This window comes from Gavia stellata, chromosome 34 (genome assembly GCF_030936135.1).
Source record: "Gavia stellata isolate bGavSte3 chromosome 34, bGavSte3.hap2, whole genome shotgun sequence".
Lineage (NCBI taxonomy): Eukaryota > Metazoa > Chordata > Aves > Gaviiformes > Gaviidae > Gavia > Gavia stellata.
In genome coordinates this window covers 1,749,744-1,765,809 of record NC_082627.1, presented here as the reverse complement: position 1 = coordinate 1,765,809, position 16,066 = coordinate 1,749,744, and the positions used below count along the sequence as shown (strand labels likewise).

Genomic DNA, 16,066 nt, shown 5'->3' with positions numbered 1-16,066 from the left:
GGTGAAAATCCCCAAAGCCCTGAAACTTCTTTCTGCCACCACATTCTTTAGTGCTGGGAGTGCAGATGCTGACAAGCCCTTCTGCGTTATGAGTGATTTTATCTGACATACTGTGAATATCAAACCTCGCCCCCCTGCCATGGTCCCATATCCCCACTGCAGTGGAGCTCGGCTGACTCCTCAAGAGACCACGGGCAGAGGCCCTGCTCCAGCACACATAGCTGCAGAAAACGAAGCTGAAGTCAGGAGGCAGAATGAAGGTTTCTCCCAAAGAAGGGAAAAGGGTGGGTGTATGGCAGGGGGAGGGTTTATGAGAAATGTCTTTGGTTTTGCTCAGAGATGTCTCTGGTAACTTGTCACTGCCTTTTCCTCCTTAGACAGGCCCCTATGTCCAGAGGAAGCAAATGTCCAACAGCAGTTCAATGACCGAATTCCTCCTCCTGGCATTGGCAGACACACGGGAGCTGCAGCTCTTGCACTTCTGGCTCTTCCTGGGCATCTATCTGGCTACCCTCCTGGGCAATGTCCTCATCGTCACCACCGTAGCCTGTGACCACCACCTCTACACCCCCATGTACTTCTTCCTCCTCAACCTCTCCCTCCTTGACTTGGGCTCCATTTCTACCACTATCCCTAAAACCATGGCCAATTCCCTCTGGGACAGGAGGGACATTTCCTTCTCAGGATGTGCTGCCCAGGTCTTTCTAATTGTGTTCTTGATGTCAGCAGAAGTGTATCTCCTCACCTTCATGGCCTATGACCGCTACGTGGCCATCTGCAAACCCCTGCACTACGGGACCCTCCTGGGCAGCAGAGCTTGTGTCCACATGGCAGCAGCTGCCTGGGGCAGTGGGTTTCTCCATGCTCTGCGTACACAGCTAACACATTTTCACTACCACTCTGCCAAGGCAATGCCCTGGACCAGTTCTTTTGTGAAATCCCCCAGATCCTCAAGCTTTCCTGCTCAGACACCTACCTCAGGGAAATTGGGATTCTTGTGGTTAGTGCTTTTCTGTTTTTGGGGTGTTTTGTTTTCATTGTGCTGTCCTATGTGCAGATCTTCAGGGCTGTGCTGAGGATCCCCTCTGAGCAGGGACGGCACAAAGCCTTTTCCACCTGCCTCCCTCATGTGGTCGTCGTCTCCGTGTTTCTTAGCACTGGCATGTTTGCCTACCTGAAGCCCCCCTCCATCTCCTCCCCACTTCTAAATCTGGTTTTGTCATTTCTGTACTCAGTGGTGCCTCCAGCAGTGAACCCTCTCATCTACAGCATGAGGAACCAGGAGCTCAAGGATGGTATTAGGAAACTGATTCCATGGGCTCCTATTTAGCAGCAAGAAACGTCCCAACTCTCCACAAATGACTCCCAGGGTATTCTACACCAGTCCTGACCTTTTTCTTTGTTCTCTCTATTATTATCATCATTATTATTTTGTTGTTATAGTGTTCCTACAGTAATGTTTGGATTCTTCTTACTTCTACAGAGGGATGAACCCCCTCACTCTTACCTGGAGCCTCTATAAAGGTGTCTAACGCTTGCTGAGAGCTGAACCTGTCACAACATCTCTGTAATAAAATGGGCTTTCTTCTGTGCTGCGTATGATCACTGGACTTGTCTTCCAATGCTGGTGTCAGGAGTAGGCATGAAAAAGGGCTGTTGCTCAGGGTTCTGCATGACTGCAGGAGCAAAAGCCTCTCAGTCCCCTTGTGACATTCTGGAGATCACGGATTGGATTTAGGACTCCCCTGTCAGTGCCTTGTGCCAGTGGAGGCCATGGCTGGTCAGTGAGTGACACACCCAAGGCTGTCACATTTTGGACATGGCAGACACCATTGTTCCCAAGGGGAAACTGGAGCTGCCTGGAGATCCCCCAGGCTCTCTGGGGACAGTGGGTGCCCAAGGTGGGCAGTGAATGGAGCCCCACAAAGGGAGAGAGCAGCCAAGGTGGAGTCACCAAAGGTGAAGTGCTGACTTGGTGTTTCCACAGGGAAACAAGGACTCTGCAATGCCAGAAGAGACAGCGTGGACCCGGCAGCATGGGGAAGGGAGGCTGGAGAGTCATTAATGTCACCCTCATTCAGTGGAGGCCCACTCATCTCTGGTGTTGATGCAGAGGAAGGCTGTGGGTCACTTCGAATTGCTCTGTCACGGCTTGAGACACTTCTACATGTCTTGGACAGCCCCGGCACCTCAAATGCCACCAGGTCTTTTGTGTGAGTAACTACCTGCCACCCTCCATCCCCACTGATTCGAGAAGGAGCTCAGGCCAGGACCTCGCAGGCAGGAGCTTCTCTTGTGCACATCTGCACTGCAGCAAGAGGGTGGGTCTGTCAGGTGCATGGGGGAGCTGAACACCCATCCAGACCGAGGGTTTCCAACCAGGCCTTGGATACCTGCACTGGCTCAGCGGGGTCACTGCCCTACAGAAGGGGAAATGGACCTCTTGCTGTCCCTGCCTAGGGACAGAAAGAGGGGTTAACAGAGGGGGAGATCTCCATCTCTTTTAGACACGTGCTCTCTGTCAAATCATGCTCTTGGAATTCGATGCCCTCCACTCTTTGGAGAGAGAATTCAAGGACGCAGTGAGAAAAACGATTTTGTAGCCATATATCATCTCTCATAACTTGCCCAGCCCTATGCAGTCATGACATTGCACATGGTATCTAAGGGCAGGTCTGCAATCTGCTTGGTTTTTCTTGTTGTTACTGTCTCTGTCATCCTCGTGTTCCTACAGAAATGTTTGGATCCATCCCAGCTCTGCTAGTGGGTAAACCTGCTGTGTCTGGCCTTGAAGCATTTGGTAAATGTTTACAACATTATCAGAGCTGGCTCCCCAATACTATGTCTTTAAAAAGAGTCATCTCACTGCAGAGACCTTCAGTGCAGGTCCTGAAGACCAGGCTAGAAGTCAAAACATCACGAAAGGACACTGTAATTCAACTGCACCCTGAAAGATCCTCTGGCTTTCGTCTGGTTCCCCACTGACCTGGAGGATGCGCTCAGCACCCCAGCGTGATCTGTTGGGGACCCAGGTCTGGATCCAGGGCTCAGGTGTCAGTGGCGAGTGCAAAGAGAGTTGGAGAGTTGTCCCGTGGTTGCCTGCCTTGGGCTGCCACACATGCTATAGGCTGATGGCCAACACTCCTTCTTTCTGGAGGTGCATGGGGAGAGCTCAGGGGATGTGAAGGGACAGCGTGTGCCCAGGGGTGAGTAGGAGGATTCACAAAATGAGAGACCACCCAAGGCAAGGGAAAACACTAAATCCAAGTGTGCAAAGGTAATTGAGGACTCTGCAATCCCAGGGCAGGCCACAGGGACCCAGCAGGCACAGGGAGGGATGCTGGAGAGTGAATCATGCATCTTCAGTAAAGAAACTTTGGCCTGGATCTGGTGTAGCACCCAAACACCTCTCATGCTTGTGGATTAAAAAAGAAAGAGTAATCCATTTCTGCACATGCAAGTCCAGGGCTGGCTGCTCTATGGCCACAGTGCCGGAAATTGGAGGTTCTGGGGCAGACTCTCCTTTTTGTTCATACACCAACAACCTGGGCTTGATCTTTGGAGTGAGGGACACTGCTTGAAGGCCCACATCGGGGTGGTGTACAGGGCCCCAGGTTCTCCTCCACATGCTCCCTCCTCCTACAGCTCTCACAAAGACCACCAGCCCCACAGAGAAGTCAAGAAAGGGCTCATCCTCCCCATGATCACAACTGAATCCCAGACCTCCAGCTCAACCCTGTCTGAGAATCACAGAATTACAGAATCACAGTATCAAAGAATGGTTGAGGTTGGAAGGGACCTCTGCAAACCTCCCTGCTCAAGCAGAGCCACCTAGAGCCAGATATGCAGGATCATGCCCAGAGGCTTTAGAATATGTCCAAGGATGAAGAATCCACAACATCCCTGGGCCACCTCTGCTGGTGCTCGGTCACCTTCACAGTCAAAAAGTGCTTCCTGATGATCAGAGAGAAGCTCCTGTGTTTCGGTTTGTGCCCATTGCCTCTTGTTCTGTCGCTGGGCACCACTGAGAAGAGCCTGGCTCCACCCTCTTTGCACCCTCCCTTCATGGATTTATAGCCAATCCTAAGATCCTTCCTGAGCCTTCTGTTCTCCAGGCTGAACAGTCCTGGCTCTCTCAGCCTTTCCTCATAGGAGAGATGCTCCAGTGCCTCATCACCTTGGTGCCTCTTTACTGGACTCTCTCCGGTATGCCCAAGCCTCTCTTGTCCTGGAGAGCCCAGAAATGGACACAGCACTCCAGGTGTGAGTTCACCAGTGCTGAGCAGAGGCGAAGGATCCCCCACCCTCAACCTGCTGGCAATACTTCAATGCAGGCGAGGATGCTATTAGCCTCCTTTGTCACAAATGCCCATTGCTGGCTCAGGTCAGCTTGATGTCCACCAGAAACACCCCGGGCCTTCTCTGCCAGGCTGCTTGCCTGCTGGGCGGCTCTGAGCGTGGACTGGTGCCTGGGGTTATTCCTCCCATTGCACTTCTCCCTGTTTACCTGCATGAGGTTCCTGTTGGTCCATTTCTCCAGCCTGTCAAGGTGCCTCTGGTTTGCAGCACGACCCTCTGGTGTATCAGCCACTCCTCTGCCCCATCACTCAGAGATCATTAATGAAGACGTTTGACAGAACTGGAACCAGTATTGACCCCTGGGGTGTACCACTAGTTACTGGCGTCCAATTAGACTTCATGCCACTGATCACCACGCTCTGGGCCCAGCCATTCAGCCCATTTGCAATCCTCCTCCCTGTCTGCTAATCCAGCGCACACATCAACAGCTTATTTACTAGAATCTTAAGGCAGACAGTGTTGAAAGCTTTCCTGAAATCCAGGTAGACAGTAGCCACTGCTCTCCCCTCATCTCCCCTCATCAAGATAATCAAGTAGGTGAAGCATGACTTTTCCTTGGTGAATCCGTGCAGACTCTTCCTGATGACTTACTTGTCCTTCATGTGCCCAGAAATGGTTTCCAGTATTAGTTGCTCTATCAGCTTCTGAGGGATCAAGGTGAGGCTGACTGGGCTGTAGTTCCCTGGGTCCTCCTTCCTGCCCCTCTTGAAGATGGGGGTGACATTTCCTTTCCTTCCATCCTCAGGGACTTCTCCCAGTTTCTGGGAGATCAGACTCTGGCATTGATCAAAGATTATCAAGCGTTGCCTCACAACAACATCTGCCAGCTCCCGCAGCACTCGTGGGTGCAGCCCATCTGGGCCCATGGATGTATGTCTGTCCAGTTTGCCTAAGCATTCCCTGACCAGATCTACTTCCACCAAATGCACATCTTCCTTGCTCCAACGTTTTCCCCTGGTCTCTGGGACCTGGGATTACTGAAGGCCAGTCTTGCTAGCAAAGACTGAGGCAAAGGTGGCACCCAGTACCTCAGCCTTTGCCATGTCCTGTGTAATCAGGTCTCCTGTCTTGTTGAGCAATGGACCTACACTTTTCCCTAGTCTTCCTGCTGTCTCCCATGTCTTTAGAGAAGCCCTTCTTGTGGTCTTTGATATTCCTGGCCAGATCTAATTATTGAATTCCTCTTGGGCTTTAGCTTTTCTGTCTTAATCCCTGGATTCTCAGACAATGTCGCTGTAATCATCGCAGGTTTCTTGTCTGTGGTGGGTTGATCTTGGCAGGACATCAGGTGCCCACCAAGCTGCTCTATCACTCCCTTCCTCAGCAGGATGGTGGGGGAGAGAAAAGAAGATGCAAAAAACTTGTGGGTCAAGATAAAGGCAGTTTAAGCCAAGGCCATGCGAAGAAGCCAAGGAAAACAAAAGGTTTATTCTCTACTTCCCATCAGCAGGCGATGTCCAGCCACTTCCCAGGAAGCAGGGCTTCAGTACATGTGGCGGTTGCTCTGGATGACAAACGTCATCATAACAAATGCTCCCCTCTCCTCCTTCTTTCTCTTAGCTTTCATTGCTGCGCAGACATCATATGGTGTGGAATTACTGTTTGGTCAGTTTGGGTCAGCTGTCCTGGCTATGTCCCCTCACAACATCTTGCCCACCCCCAGCTGAGTGGCCTTTGGGGGTGAGGGGGGAGAATGTTGGAGAGACAGCCTTGATGCTGTGCGAGCACCACTCAGCCAAAACACTGGTGTGTTATCAACACCTTTCAAGCTATCAAAACAAAGCACAGCGTTATGAGGGCTCCTATGGGGAAAGCTAACTCCATGTCAAGCAAGCAAAAAAACCCTGCAGATCTGTGCCTGCTTCACCAACTAATGGTCCTCTCACACTCTCACTCTTGCCAGAGTTCAGCTCCAAAACTGAAAACATCCAGCAACTGCTCCCACATGGAAGGTTAAAGCACTAAATGCTGTTGCTGACCTTCATCTTCCCTTGGCAGTGCTTCTTTCCTCTACTGGGGACTGGAGGCCCCAAACTCAGTGCAGTGCTGTGCGTGCAGTCTACTGAGGACTGGATAGAGGGGGAGAATCCCTCCCCCTAACCTCCTGGCCTTGCTCCTGTTCATACAGCCACCATGCTGTTGGCCTTCTTGGCTGCCAGGCCTCACTGCCCACTCATGTGCAGCATGATTTTCACCGCAACCCTCAGGGCTTTTTCTGCTGAGCTGCACCCCAGCTGGGGCTGTTGCCCATAGTTAGGCAACCCCAACAACAAGACTTGGAATTTCTCCTTTCTGAGCTGTAGTAGCTTCTTATTGGCCCACTCTTCCAAGCTGTCGAGGTTCCTCCAGAAGACAGCCCTCCAGTGTATATACTGAGATGAGGACAGGGATATCACTGAGCAATCACAGTCACAGGCAAAAGAGACTCGACTTGGGGACATTAATTTACTTCATTGTAAATCAAATCAGAGTAGGGTAATGAGAAAATAAAACCAAATCTTAGAACACCTTCCCCCCACCAGTCCCTTCTTCCTGGGCTAAAGTTACTGCTGATTTCTCTACCTCCTCCCCCAGAGTGGCACAGGGGGATGGGGAATGGGGGTTGCGGTCAGTTCAGCACATGTTCTCTCTGCCTCTTCTTCCTCCTCACACTTTTCCCCTGCTCCAGAGTACGGTCCCTCCCACAGCAGACAGTCCTCCAGAAAATTCTCCAACGTGGGTCATTTCCATAGGGTGCAGTCCTTCAGGAACAGACTGCTCCCGACGAGGTCACAAGTCCTGCCAGCAAACCTGCTCCAGTGTGGGCTCCTCTCCCCACAGGTGCACAGGTCCGTCCAGGAGCCTGCTCCAGCGCGGGGTCTGCATGGGGTCACAGCCTCCTTTGGGTGCATCCACCTGCTCCGGCATTGGGTCATCCATGGGTTGCAGGTGGATATCTGCTCCGCCGTGGACCTCCATGGGCTGCAGTGGGACAGCCTGCCTCACCATGGTCTTCATCACGGGCTGCAGGGGAATTTCTGCTCTGGCACCTGGAGTACGTCCTCCCCCTCCTTCTTCACTGCCCTTGGTGTCTGTAGAGTAGTTTCTCTCACATATTCTCAGTCCTTTGAGTGACTTGATCCCCACCCACTGATAGCTGTTCTCCATGGGTTCTGCCTCAAGGCACCAGGGTCTGGGAGACCTTGCTGATGAAGGCTGTGCCAAAGACAGCATAGAGCATCTCAGACCTATTTACACCTGCTCTTGCTAAATTCTGCAGTGGCCCCACATGGTCTTGGTTTTATCTTTGACTCTAACTTCAGTAGGAAGTGCTCGTCCTGGTGCCATTGAATTTCCTTGAGAGAGTCAACTGACTGTCCATATGGGCCATTGCAGCAGGCTGTCCTTAAAGACCGGCTGTACTGAGCTCTGCTCAGTGCACAGTACTTGTGCTCTGCCCTTCAGTGCTCCTGCCTGTAAGTTCCCCAACTGAAAACCCCCAGAACCGGCCACAGTTTACCCCTCTGAGGTCTTGCGTCTGCACTTGTACTCTCCTTTTAACACTCTGCTCAGGAGCTGGGACCCACCACTCTTTCATGGTTGCTACAACAGAGTCTGACGTTGGTTTTCACATCTCTGACCAGCTCTTCCATGTTTGCAAGTACCAGACCCAAGCAAGCATCACCTTTGTTGGGCTCCCTGGCAGCTGTGAGAAGAAGTTTTCCCAAAAGCCTCCAGAAACCTCCTGCACTGCGTTCCCAATCAAATGAATTTCAGGGTCATTGAAGTTCCCAGTAAGACCCAGTGTCCAGAGAAAGCCTTAGGTTTTCAAAGAAGGCTTTGTCCACTTCTTTGCCCTGACTGGGGTTTCCTTATGTCCTGCCACAATATCACCCTAAATGGCCTCTCCTCTGGCTCTCACCCACAAGCGCTCAGCCCACCTCTTGCCCATCCCATAGTGGAGGTCCATACTTCCCAGCATCTCCATCAAACAGATGATGACTGTCTCCTGAAGAGCCTGTGTCCATCCTGCACATCCCCCGAGTTGTGCGAGCTGTCCCACTACACCTTGGCATTTCTTCCATCAATGCGGCCCTTCTGTGATGGCACGCGGGGCTCCAGCTCCTCCTGTCTGTGCCCCAGGCTGAGGGCATTGGTGCACATTTGGGCTGCAGCACCTCAGCTGCTGCCCACTGGGGCCCACCTCAGACTTGTCACATACTAAACTGGAACTGAGTCCCAAGACCCCATATATGTAAAGGCTTTGCTACATGGTGGAGATGTGCTCGGAATGGATTGCAGATGGCAGCGTAAAAGATGATATGAGATGTAGGTGCAGCTGTAGATGTAGATGTAGATGATGAGAAAAGCAACATGAGGTTCCCACAGAGTGAGCAAACCCTGCTCTCACTGAATCCAGATGGAAGAGGGCCTGGGCTGCGCAGCCCTGGCAGGAGACCATGAGACACCATAGTCATCACCATACATCCAGGTGATGGAGAAGAGAAAGAGAGAAACTTAGCTCTCCTCATGCAAAATAACTCCACTGGGGCAGACAAATACCTCTATATGCTGCCCTGTCCATACCGAGTGGGGACAAGTTTCATTCTCCTAAATGTGGCCATCTGCTGTCATTTCAGTTGGCCAAAGGAATTTCCCAATGGCCTCCAAGATGGACACTGCCCTGTGCATGAGAAATGCTCCACTAGAGCCTGCAGTTTCCTGCACATACCTTGGGCCACCTCTGGCACCTCAGATGCCACCAGGTATTTACATCTGAAGCACTCAGTCCTGCCCTCCATCTCCATTAATTAGCAGGGGAGCTGAGACAAAAAGCTCACATGCAAATGTCCATTTTTGCACACCTGAAGAGAGGCAAGAGAAATCCCACCTCCTGTGGGTTTGTGGCAGGCATGGGAGGGAGCTGAGTCCCCTTCCAGGACCAGGACTACAAACCCAGGATGAGATGCCTCGATTGCCTCAGCTGAATCTCTTCCCTCAGAAGTGGTCAAGGAGATCCCTCACACTCACTGGGTATTCTGCCTACTGATGGGACAAGGAAAGGTGGTATTTAGATTGAACTCTCTCTCTGAGCAGGAAAATGACAGTGCTGGAAAGAAGCGTCTCTCCCCAGCTGAAGAAGGGAACAGCAGTGATTCCTTCAGCCTGTTTCACAGCAGGTTCCCCCAGAGCCCCAGGGACACCTGGAGGGAGCCCAGAGGGGGCAGAGAAAGTGCTGCCTTGGGCTGGTCCTCTGCTGCTGAGCTGGGCTGGGCTCCTGGGGTGGAGGGAGGGAGCTGATGGCAAGTGGGCAGTGCTGCAGAGAGACAGCTCTGCCCAGGAGCAGCTTTTCTTCAAAGCGCAGCCTGGCTGAGGGCACTGCCTGCAGGCACCGAGGGGAGAGGAGCGAGGCAGAGAGACTTTAAAGGCAGTGTGGAGTGGGAGGACAGAGGAGAGTTGATTGGCAAAGAAATCTTCACAGCCCTCTATATGGTAAGTCTCTGAGCTGCAGGACAATAATAATGAGTATTCTGCAGGGGTCTCCTAGACCTGGTTCATCCCATAGCCTGTAGGAACTTCCAGGAGGACTCTCACAGATTCCCTAGTATAGAGGAGAAGGATGTGCTCCACAGCAGGGATTCCTCCCTGCACTGTCAGAGGGACAGGGCACGATGGCTGCCTTCTCCCGGGGATGGCTGCAGGGGTGTGAAGGTGGGTGTGCATCCAGGGGTGCCCAGGGCTGTCCTTCAGAGCAGGGTCCCTGCACCCCAGGGCACTGTGAGCCGGGGCAGGGACTCCACTGCCTGCCACGGTCAGCACTCAGCCTGCCCAGGGAGCTCCCCAGGGCACTGCGGGGAGAAGCTCAGGGTGGAAGGAGTGACCGCTAGCAAGGCAGGGTCCTTCTGCTGTTGAGAGGGTGCTGTGTGTGTCAGGGCTGCTCACAGCTCCACATCACCCCCAGCACATTTCTGGAGAGGAGCTTTCAAAGATGACAATCAAGGCAAGGCTTTCCTGCTTCAGCTTGTGCATTCCTGAGTCTTTGCATTAAAGATTATACTAGTTGGATGGGTGGGAATGGAAATGGATCTGTCAGGTGTGGACAACCCTCTGAGACACCTTAACAGTTACACTGAAAGATCCCAGGTCAAGCTCACCAAGTGACCCTTTCCAGAGGAGACTTTCCCATAGGAAGGTCAATGAAAGTTCTCTTTGAGACAAAGTTGCTTTCCCGACCCTCAGTTCATGTCCTGCACTGAGGGAGAGGAGAGAGGGCAGGGAAAGAGTACTGGAGGTGTTGAATTTGGACAAGACACTGAGACTCCAGGAGCATTGCCCTGAGAGATGGGTAGGTCTGCAAGGAACCTCATCTAGTCCCCTAAGGCACTGCTCAGCCTACAGACAGCACGACAGCATCACCTCGGTGGTGTCTGTGGGACTTGTTTGAGCTGCTCCTTAGCTTCTGCACACATAGAGATGCCCCTGGGCAGTGCCCTGCTGCCAGGAGGTGTCTGCAGGGCAGAGCTGAGCACACAGCGGGTGCGTTGGGGTCTCTGAGCACTGGCAGGGAGCAGACACATGGGGACAGGGAAATAGCTCCTGGCAGGGAGAGCTCCAGGCAGCAGAGACATGGGCAGGGAGGGAGAGGGAGCTACTCTCAGAAACACTGTGGGAGGGGGAACTGGGTACCTCCCTGCCATCCCCTGCAGTGCAGAAACCTCCCCTGGAGCACACACCACCCCCCATCAGGTCTCCTCTCCCATATAGATGTAGCACAGCCTGTGGCAATGCATTTTGCAGGGCTGGGAGAGAGCCAACGCTGCTTTTGGAAGCCCCATCTTTAGGACATTTGACTCTTTCCCTGGGGGTCCTGCTGGGCTGCAGGGTGCCCTCCAGACAAGCACAGCTCACCCATGGCATCTCTGTGTTATGCAGGAGCCCCATGGAGAAGACAACTCAGCGCTAAGGCCACAGAAATGCTGCTGGGTGGCTCCACGCAGGCAGCGGCAGTGAGCCCTCTGTGCCCCTGGCTGGGAGGGGAGAGCTGAGCTCCTCCTTGGGTACGCTGAGGCAGGGTGAGGGGTTTGGAGGTCTGCACTTGGAAACTACATTTCTTTTGCTCTCAGCAGCGTCCAGTTTCTTTTGGGGGGAACACTTGAGTGCTATCGTCCTCCAGCTCAAAGAGGTGCCAGCACAAGGCAGCTGAGACCAGGGCTGATGGACAGACTGGCTGTCCTCACTCTGCACTAAGGGACAGCCCCTTTGCTTCTCAGGACCCACAAGGTTTCACTTGAAGGGCAGTACTAATGCCAAGGATTTCTGCCTTAAAAACACTCCTCGGGGGTGGTGGGGCCACTAGAGCAGAATAAACAAAACAAAATCCTCACAGCTCTGCTCCAGGGTTGGGTGACTTGGGAGAGACAGTGGGGAAAAGCTCTTTGATATCACGAGCAGATTTAACCATAGACCCTGTGTTCCCATTTCCCTATTGCTGTAGGGCAGCGCTGGCTCCCCCAGAGCCCACCGCAGAGTGCACTGCTGCCAGGGACACCCTCAGCCAGCACCAACCAGAGCTCACAAAAGGGACCTGCCAAACGTCTTCTTGATTAGGGACAAGTGATTTGGGGGTTTCTATAAGAAATGGAATAGATTTTGCTCAGAGAAATTCTCTCCTAACTCATTGATGTCTTTTCCTCCATGTATAGGCTCCCACGCCATGAGGGACCAAATGTCCAATGGAAGCTCGATGACTGAGTTCCTCCTCCTGGCATTCGCAGACACCCGGGAGCTGCAGCTCTTGCACTTCTGGCTCTTCCTGGGCATCTACCTGGCTGCCCTCCTGGGCAACGGCCTCATAATGACCACCATAGCCTGCAACCACCACCTCCACACCCCCATGTACTTCTTCCTCCTCAACCTCTCTTTTCTTGACCTGGGCTGCATCTCCACCACTCTCCCCAAATCCATGGCCAATTCCCTGTGGGACACCAGGGCCATCTCCTATGGGGGATGTGCTGCTCAAGTGTTTGTTTTTTTCTTTCTGTTGTCAGCAGAGTATTTTCTTCTCACAGTCATGGCCTATGACCGCTACGTTGCCATCTGCAAACCCCTGCACTACGGGACCCTCCTGGGCAGCAGTGCTTGTGTCCACATGGCAGCAGCTGCCTGGGGCAGTGCATTTCTCTATGCTCTGCTGCACACAGCCAATACCTTTTCACTACCACTCTGCCAAGGCAATGCCCTGGACCAGTTCTTCTGTGAAGTCCCCCAGATCCTCAGGCTGTCCTGCTCAGACACCTACCTCAGGGAAGTTGGGCTTATCGTGGTTAGTGCTTTTCTATTTTTGGGGTTTTTTGTTTTCATTGTGCTGTCCTATGGGCAGATCTTCAGGGCTGTGGTGAGGATCCCCTCTGAGCAGGGACGGCACAAAGCCTTTTCCACCTGCCTCCCTCATGTGGTCGTGGTCTCCCTGTTTATCAGCACTGCCATGGTTGCCTACCTGAAGCCGCCCTCCATCTCCTCCCCACTTCAAAATCTGGTGGTGTCATTTCTGTACTCGGTGGTGCCTCCAGCAGTGAACCCCCTCATCTACAGCATGAGGAACCAGGAGCTCAAGGATGCCCTGAGGAAACTGGTAACTGGATGTCTTTCAGCAGCCGTAGGCTGCCTACCTTCCTCTGCAGCTGACTCCCAGTGTAGGTCGTGACAGGCCAAGTCTGCCTTTCCTGTTTTTTTTTTTTGCTTTTTCCTCTTTGGAAGTTGTTGTCTTCAAGTACGTAAAATTATTCCTCCCCTTATGATCCACTCATCTTGTGTGACCCAGAGACTTTGTATAAATGGGGAACTATTTTCTTTAAGGAAATAAAAGAACCTGCAGCAACTTCTTGGTCTACGATCCATCCTCAGCATAGCAGAAATAAATGGGAAATAGAAAGACCTTTCTGGCTGCACCAGCTTGGGGCAGGCTGTATTGTCTGGAGGGATTATGAGCTTTTGAGGACTGCAGAGACTAGGGCTCTTGTGCCAGCCTGCAGAGACGGGATGGCCCAGAGGGGCTGCAGATCTCTCAGGATATGTGGGACAGGCGAACAGGGGACACAGGGTGCCACTGACCTCCTAGTCCTTGTGGCCCCCCATCTCTGAGGCTGACTCCTCTCTGCCCCCCCAGGGGCTGCTGTGCCCTTCAGAGGGGCTGGGGCTCTGGGGTGAGTGCCCAGAGCTCTTCAGCACCCTGTGGCAAGTAGTGCTGTGGGGCCAGACCAGAGTGGGCTGGGTTGGAGAGAGGGCAGGGGAGGTAGGAGGTCTTGGAGGGAGCTGGGCTGAGCTGGAAAGTTCCTGCGAGAGAAAAACATCAGTGTACAGCTTGTACTGCATGACTGTGCCGGGTGAGGGCTCGCATCAGGGGGCTTGTGGTGCACAGACAGGGCTCCTGGATGGGAGCCGAGACACACAGGTGCAGGAGAGAGGAGGCCAGTCTGTGCCCTTGGTGGCACGGACAGACCGGGAAGGTGGCCCAGGGCCTTTGTCACCCTCCAGCCTATCTCACCAGCCATTTCCAGGGCTGGCCGTTCACCCAGTTTATGGGTAAGTCTGGCTGTGAGGCCATCTCCATTCTCCTGCTGGGCTCAATTCCTGCATGGGGGGATACGGCCAGATCTGACCAGCTGCTGCTGAAGAGTGAGTGGCCCTGAGCAGCAGTGATTGGCCATGTGTAGGCCTGGGAGAGAGTGTTGGGAGATGTCCCTGAGAAACAAGGTGATGGCTGACTTCAAAGGCTTGTCCAATCTCTCAGGATCCACAGTTCAGGAACTTGGCACCAGAGGGCTCATTAACATGCAAAACTCCCTAACGAGCCAAGGCTCTGTGCATCATTTTCCTTTAGGTCTTCAATTCTTATGTGGTTAATAGGAGAGTTTTCAGGAGTACAGTCAAAGTCAAAAGATGTCAATACCAAACGGTAAGAAAGGATTCATTTTTCCCCACACTTTTCTTCCTTTTTCTGCTTACACATTCTTTGAGATCAGAAATCCTCAATCCATATTGATCCTGAGTGTCTCCAGTGGAGTTTGAATGTATACAAAAATCAGGACCCTTTATGTTGACAATCTGTGGCCATTCTTCAGCCCTACCCCCAGCCCCACCTTTTCTCTCATCAACCACCTGGCACTTACAGCAGCCTCGTTCAAATCGGAGCTTTCTGCACTAACATCTGCAGCTGCATGTTTCAGCCCGTGAGCACCAACTCCTGCCTGCTTTGCTTGGAGAACGACTGCACGCAGACACGGAGGGTTGTGATACACTTATCAGCTGTATATTAAGTCCACGTTATCTCCTCTGAAGTCCACTTCCCACAGTGGATAGCCTTGGACCAATAGAAAACATGACAAGAAAATCATCAGGAGTAGTAAAGGCACGGGGACTTCAGTATGTCCAGTTTGCCTTAGTATTCCCTCATCTGATCCTCTTCTACCAAGGCACATCTCCATGGTCCAGACTTGCCCCCTGCTCTCTGGCAGCTGGGATTCCTGAAGGCTGGTCTTGCTGGCAGCTACTGGGACTTCCTAGGGAGATGGGTTAGTGGTGGATTTAATGGTGTTAGGTTAACAGTTGGACCTGATGATCTTAAAGGTCTTTTCCAGCCTAAATGATTCTATGATGCTACAGTGAGGCAATGAAGGCATTCAGTGCCTCAGCCCTCCCCATGTCCAGAGTCACCATGTCCCCAGTCTCCTTGAGCAATTGGTCCACATTTTCCCCAGTTTCCCTTTTGTTACCCATCTATTTACAGAAGGTCTTCTTGTTTTCTTTGACATTCCTCACCAAATCCCATTCCATTTGGGCTTTAGCTTTCCTACCTCTGTCCCTGCATGCTCAGACAACATCTCTGTGTTCCTCCCACATTACCTGTCCTTGTTCTCTCCCTTTGTATGCTTCCTTCTTGTGTTTGAGTTTGGCCAAGAGCTCCTTGCTCATCCACGCAATCCTCCTGGCATTTTTGCCTGACATCACGTTTCATGGGATGCACCCCTCTTGAGATTGAAGGAGGTGATCCTTGAATATTAACCAGCTTTCCTGGGCCCCCCTTCCCTCCAGGGCCACATCTCATAGGGCTCTTCCAAGTGAATACTTGAAGAGGCCAAACTCTACTCTCCTTAAATCGGGGGTTCTGAGATTGCTTTTTACCTTCCTCCCTCCCCTCAGGATCCTGAACTCCACCATCTCGTGGTCACTACAGCCCTATCTCATGGTCACAAGGCTGCCTTTGACCTTCAGATCCCCAACAAGCCCTTCCTTGTTGGTGAGGAGGAGGTCCAGCAAAGCACCTCTCCTCATTGGCTCCTCTGTGACTTGGGTGAGGCATTTATCATCAGTGCACTCCACAAACCTCCTGGACTGCTTATGCCCTGCTGTGTTGTCCTTCGAGCAGATATCGCGGTAATTGACGTCTCCCATGAGGACCATGCGAATGTGAGGCTGCTCCTGCCTATCCATTGAGGACATCATATGCTTTTTCTTCCTGGTCATGTGGCTTACAGCAGACCTCCACTATAATGCCACGCTTTCCTGTCCTCTCTTTAATCCTCACCCTTAAGCTCTCCCTTGGCTCTCTATCCATCCCCAGAGCTCCATGTACTCCAGCTGTTCTTACATGTAAAGGGCAACTCTCCATCCTTGTCTTCCCATCCTCACCTTCCTCCAGAGCCTCTCTCTCTCCATGGCAACACTGCAG

The 16,066-nt window shown here is 52.5% G+C and overlaps 1 pseudogene; it reads left to right on the top strand.

Annotated features, from left to right (window-relative positions):
* Positions 1 to 404: 404 nt before the first annotated feature.
* LOC132320240 (olfactory receptor 14C36-like) lies at positions 405 to 1,330 on the top strand (annotated as a pseudogene).
* The last annotated feature ends 14,736 nt before the right edge of the window (positions 1,331 to 16,066 follow it).